General features: G+C 48.8%; 1 pseudogene; it reads right to left on the bottom strand.

The window, feature by feature from the left end:
- Positions 1–4444: 4444 nt before the first annotated feature.
- On the bottom strand, positions 4445–5331 carry LOC139177075 (polyadenylate-binding protein 2 pseudogene; annotated as a pseudogene).
- Between the last annotated feature and the right edge of the window lie 731 nt (positions 5332–6062).

Here is a 6062-nt window from a genome sequence, read left to right as displayed (position 1 = left end):
GCAGTGCTCTCTGAGCCCCATGGGGGCGCAGAATACATTGTTCTCTGTTGGTTGGCTCTGTGGCTTGGCAGTGAACTTCTCCAGGGTAGGCCCTCTGTGCTGACCTCTGACATCCCTGCTGGCTCCTCCACTCCAAGCGCTGGCCCACAGGCATCAATAAGTGTTGGTGGAATTTACAGTGTTCAGAATCCATCAAAAAAGGAGAGGAGAGGATCCTTCAGGTCCACCTTTCTCTCCCACCTGGGACCCCCTGTGAATCCTAAGGGTCTTCTGACCATCCACTCACATACCCCCAAAGATGCATTGCCAAGCCCAGCTTCCTTTTCACTGAGTACCTACTATGTGCCAGTCACTTCTGGGCACTGGGGTTGACCCACAGTGACATGCTCTGTAAAGAGCAAAGACAAGGATGGACCTCAGCCTTTGATACCATACCTGATACTGACCTCAGAACCTCAGACCCCAGACCATCAATGAGGAAACCCTTGGTTTTGTTAGGGCCACCACAGCACTCACAGTTAATTTCTCCAGTGTGGTTATTCAGAGACCTACGGCAATTCACTTCACAGCTGCCCTCCACTGTTCTTGTTTCTGCCTTGACTAAATAAACCCTTGAGGTAACAAATAGAAGAAATGAAGAAACATAGGTCAGATATCATCTGAATCTATAGAACCAAGATGGGGGATTGTTATGTTGCTTCGTGGGATAAGTAAAAAGTTAAGCCTTTTAAACCATAAATAGAAGACATCTTTTTACAATAACTGTATAATCAGTCAGTCAATCGCTCAGTTGTGTCTGACTCTTTGGGACCCCATGGACAGTAACCTGCCAGACTCCTCTGTCTGTGGAACTTCCCAGGCAAGACTACTAGAGTGGGTTGCTATTCCCTACTCCAAGGGATCTTCCCGACCCAGGGACCAAACCCACATATCTTATGTCTCCTGCATTGGCAGGCAGATTCTTTACCACTAGCTCCACCTGGGAAGTCTTAAGAATGGTTTCCTTCATATAACGTCCCTGTTTCAAAAAGCTGCTGCTGCTGCTGCTGCTAAGTCACTTCAGTCGTGTCCGACTCTGTGCGACCCCATAGATGGTGGCCCACCAGGCTCCCCCGTCCCTGGGATTCTCCACGCAAGAACACTGGAGTGGGTTGCCATTTCCTTCTCCAATGCATGAAAGTGAAAAGTGAAAGTGAAGTCCCTCAGTCATGTCTGACTCTTAGAGACCCCATGGACTGCAGCCCACCAGGCTCCGCCATCCATGGGACTTTCCAGGCAAGAGTACTGGAGTGGGTTGCCATTGCCTTCTCCGGTTTCAAAGAGAGAGACCTTTAATTCACAAGTTTGCTTGTCTGACTTATTATGTGCACACTCTGCCCATTAATGTCTGGAGAAAGCAAGGATTTTTCCATAATAAAGTCCCTGCCCTCATGGAGTGTGCCTTCTTTTAGGGGAGGATAGATAATGACAGGTGCTCAGGCAAAAAATAAAGCTGGAAAGGGGAAGGGGTAGGTTTCTGAGGGGGAGGGGCTGAGATTTTAAAGAAAAGAGGGCGGGAGTCCACTGACAGCGCATCACAGGCGCAGAGGACCAGAGATGACAAGGGTCCAAAGCAGAACATTTCTGATGGTCCCGAGGTACAGGACTTGGCAAATGGAGCTAGTGGGAGGGAGTCATGTAGGGCCTGGTGAGCCAACATAAGGACTTTGGTTTCTACTCCCAGAGGAGTGCTGAGCCATTAGAGGGTTTGCAACAGAGGATGACACGTTCTACCAGGATGAGTCTGGCTGCTGTGTTAAGAACAGACCAAAATCCTAGCTGAATTCTCTTGAAGCCTCTTGAAACACCATTGTTATTGCTATTAAATATTATTCATGTTAATAACAGTTGTGGGTGGATTCTGGCCAAGACTGAGCTCTGAACAACCATTTTATCTGGGCCCAGAGGGACAGGGAAGTGGCAGAAGACCGGAAACTGAGTCTTGGGACTACTCAGCATCCTCAAGGTCAGCCAGCATCCTGTGTCACCACAGCGACAGTGTTGACACTGTGACACTGAGGTCCCTGGGCCTCCTTGCTACTAATAGTCACTGAAAGGTCCTGCCTTGGGCCTGCTTTTTGCTATGTTTCTAATGTCAGGCAATTTGGAAAACAGTGCTTTAAAACAAGATGTTCCCAGTTTTGGGCATCCTAAATACGTATAATTATCTCCAATTGTACTATGAAATTCTCAAAAACATCTTCACAGGATGAATTCAACCATCCTTGACTATAAATTTATAAATGCATTCTGAATAGGGCTTTTAGTAGCAGGGAAGTTGGGGACAAAGTCAAGGTCCTAAAAATTCAAACTAAGACCCTAGGGAAAAAATGGGGGGGAGGGGAGGTCACTACATATATCAGCTCATGCTAACTCCAAAGTGTTTACTCAAGGGCCTGTCAGCTATAAACTTAGAACCACGTTCTAGGATCTGAGCAAAGCAAGTCTGATTGTTTCAACCTTTTGATGTGCTGGTTGGTTGACTCAGTTCAGTTCAGTTCAATCGCTCAGTCGTATCTGACTCTTTGCGACCCCATGAATCCCAGCACGCCAGGGCTCCCTGTCCATCACCAACTCCCAGAGTTTACCCAAACTCATGTCCATCGAGTCAGTGATGCCATCCAGCCATCTCATCCTCTGTCATCCCCTTCTCCTCCTGCCCCCAATCCCTCCCAGCATTAGGGTCTTTTCCAATGATTCAACTCTTCACATGAGGTGGCCAAAGTATTGGAGTTTCAGCTTCAGCATCAGTCCCTCCAATGAACACCCAGGACTGATCTCCTTTAGAATGGACTGGTTGGATCTCCTTGCAGTCCAAGGGACTCTCAAGAGTCTTCTCCAACACCACAGTTCAAAAGCATCAATTCTTCGGTGCTCAGCTTTCTTCACAGTCCAACTCTCACATCCATACATGACCACTGGAAAAACCATAGCCTTGACTAGATGGATCTTTGTTGGCAAAGTAATGTCTCTGCTTTTGAATATGCTACTAGGTTGGTCATAACTTTCCTTCCAAGGAGTAAGCGTTTTTTAATTTCATGGCTGCAATCACCATCTGCAGTGATTTTGGAGCCCCCCAAAATAAAGTCTGACACTGTTTCCGACTGCTGCTGCTGCTGCTAAGTCGCTTCAGTTGTGTCCGACTCTGTGCGACTCCATAGACGGCAGCCCACCAGGCTCCTCCGTCCCTGGGATTCTCCAGGCAAGAACCCTGGAGTGGGTTACCATTTCCTTCTCCAATGCATGAATGCGAGAAGTGAAAGTGAAGTCGCTCAGTCGTGTCCGACTCTTAGCGACCCCATGGACTGCAGCCCACCGGGCTCCTCCGTCTATGGGATTTTCCAGGCAAGAGTACTGGAGCGGGGTGCCATTGCCTTCTCTGACTAGTTAAGACTAAATTGGGATTTCCCGCAGCTTGCAATGAACTAAATTACCACTAGGTGGCAGCAGACACCCAGTAAAAGTCAATTCCTTTTTGACCTATAAAGTTCTCACTTGCAAACTCAAAAGATGAGATCATTGGATAACATTGGAAAGGGGAGTACTTAAAATTCTGGATAACTATAGCTAAATTATGTTGCTGATTAAAAAAAATGTATCCAGCTTTCTTTCTTTTTTTTATTTTATTTTCAAAAACAACTTTATTCATGACACATATTAAAAAAAAAACTCCCACCCCCTGGAAATGAGCTAAAAAAATAAACAAAATCCACCTCCCACCTCCCTGTTCCCACTTCCTCCCATTCCCTCCAAATAAAAGGGGAAAAAAAAAAAAGGCAAAGAAAAACAAAACAAAAAAAACCTGAAAAACAAAAAACCCCCCAAAACCCCCCAAAACAAGGTAGTGCATTCCCCAAGGCGAAGGGGAATTTACACTGGAGCCGCTGGGAGCCGAACGGAGATCTTCCGGCTACAGAAACCTGCAAAGAAAGACACTCAAAACAGAAAAAGAAACACAAAAGGAAACAAAATAGATCACCAGGCAATCTGGAGGGGCAGGGAGCCAGAAAAGAGGGGCAGGGTGGGTGGTAGACCTGGCAGGACAGGAGCAGGCAGGAGGGGACTGTGAAAGTGAGGAAGATGGAGGGAAGGTAACAAGCAGAACAGTCTGGTGTCCTTCCAGAGCCCTGGGTAAAAAAAACCCCTCCTACCACCCATGCCCACCTACCCTTGAGCAGCCCCCAAGGGGGCAAAGGGAAACAGGGAAACAGGGGAGCAGCTTGCGCGATTGAGACGTGTCCATGGCGAATCCCCAGAGTGAATGAGCAGCCCCCTGCCCTACTCCCTGGGCCTTCCCCTACTCCCCAAAGCAGGTCCCTCCTCAGCAGTTAGTTATGGGATTATTCCCCCCTTCCACAGTATATCTTTTTTTTTTTTTTTAATATTTTTTTTTCCATCAAGGTCATCTTCTGTTTTTTTTTTTATTCTTTTTTTTTTTTTCCTTCTTTCCTCTTTTTTTCCTCTCTCTCCTCCTAATACACACTTTTTTTTTAGTAAGGGGAATACCATGATGTCGCTCTAGCCCGGCCCCTGTAGACGCGACCCCGGGGCCTGCTGTTAAAACCACTGTAGAATCGAGAGCGGGTACTGTTGTAGTTGGTGGTTCGGGCACGGTATCGGGTTCGTGGGAAGCCTCGGTCTGTTGTGCTGATGCCTGGTCTGTTGGTTCGTTTAGGGATCACCTTGATCTGTCTTCCTCTAAATAAGGATTCATCTAAGGCCAGGGAAGTCCTCACTGACTCTTTGTCTGAGAACTCTATATACGCAAACCCTTTCGGATGGCCACTAAATTTGTCACAGAGTATAGTAACACGGTTGACTGAACCACAGCCATGAAAGTGTGCTTCTAGCTCTTCCGCTGTTGCACCATAGTCCACATTGCCAACATAGATGGAACGGGCATCAGCCTCTATCTTCTCCTCAATGGACATGATCACTGGGCCAGCATTGCCCGGAGGTGGACTCATATTCATCTGCTTCTCTACCTCATTCTGTAGCTCCTTTAGCTTCTCAGCTTCTTCCTCCATCTCCCTAACTCGAGCTTTGATCGCTTCCAGCTCCGGGTCCTAAATGGCGCCGTCCCCCGGGTCACCCTCGACCAGTCCCGACTCCTCCTCCTCCTCCTGGTTGCCGGGGACTCCCGAGCCAGGCCCAGGGCCCGGAGCTCCCGGGTGGGGGGGCGCGGGGCCGGGGCGGCTCCTCTTCGGGCTCGGGCTCCGGCTCGGGCTCCAGCAGCAGCTCCTCAGGCTCCAGTTCCTCAGACTCCAAGCCGTTCCGTAGTCCCCTGCGCCCCCCGGGGCCCCCTCCCCGGCCTCCCCACCGGCCCCGGGCACAAGATGGCGCCGCCGCCCCGGCCGGGAGCCCCGACCGCCCGCAGCCCCCGCTCTGTATCCAGCTTTCAACCTAAAATTTTCCTTTCCCTCAGCTTCAGTAGGTTTTCCCCAGGGCCCAAAACGGGATGGGTTTGCTGCCTTTTCGCAGTGGTTAAGAGATTCATTTCTTAGGGGAAGAAGTGTCTGAGCAGGGCTTCTAGCCTGCCCTCTTAGGACAGGCTTTCTCTGATCTTACTACCTGTTACCAGTATTTCTCAAAGCTCCCTGATAGAGGTCCAGGGAGAAGGGCCAGCAATGAGTAACCTTCCTGTGGGTCCTTGGTTTCTGAGGACTGTATACTCCCTTACCCGCTCACAGTTGGCCTTTAACACTTGATGCTCATTTTAAGTCACTCTACTCACACACGCAGTGACTCCATCTTCCACCTGTCAGCAGTCAGTCAGTGTTCATGTCCCATCTCTCTTCCACAGTGCTCATCTTCCTTCAGACTTCAGGGTAATTGCCCTGCAACCTCTTTGAATGAATCAGAAAAAGTCATGAAACGGAATAATCCAGATTTTTCTTGCAGAAAGTGTGGCTGTAACTTTCTTAGAGATTTCTACATCCCAGGAGAAGACAGTAGTCACCCCAGGAAATCTGAAAGAGACAGTTTTCAGGTGATACTCCTGGGACTCACTTCAGGGTGGTCAC

Source organism: Bos indicus, chromosome 18 (assembly GCF_029378745.1).
Source record: "Bos indicus isolate NIAB-ARS_2022 breed Sahiwal x Tharparkar chromosome 18, NIAB-ARS_B.indTharparkar_mat_pri_1.0, whole genome shotgun sequence".
In the NCBI taxonomy this organism is placed as follows: domain Eukaryota; kingdom Metazoa; phylum Chordata; class Mammalia; order Artiodactyla; family Bovidae; genus Bos; species Bos indicus.
The sequence above is the reverse complement of the archived record's forward strand: the minus strand, read 5'-3'. Positions and strand labels throughout refer to the sequence as shown.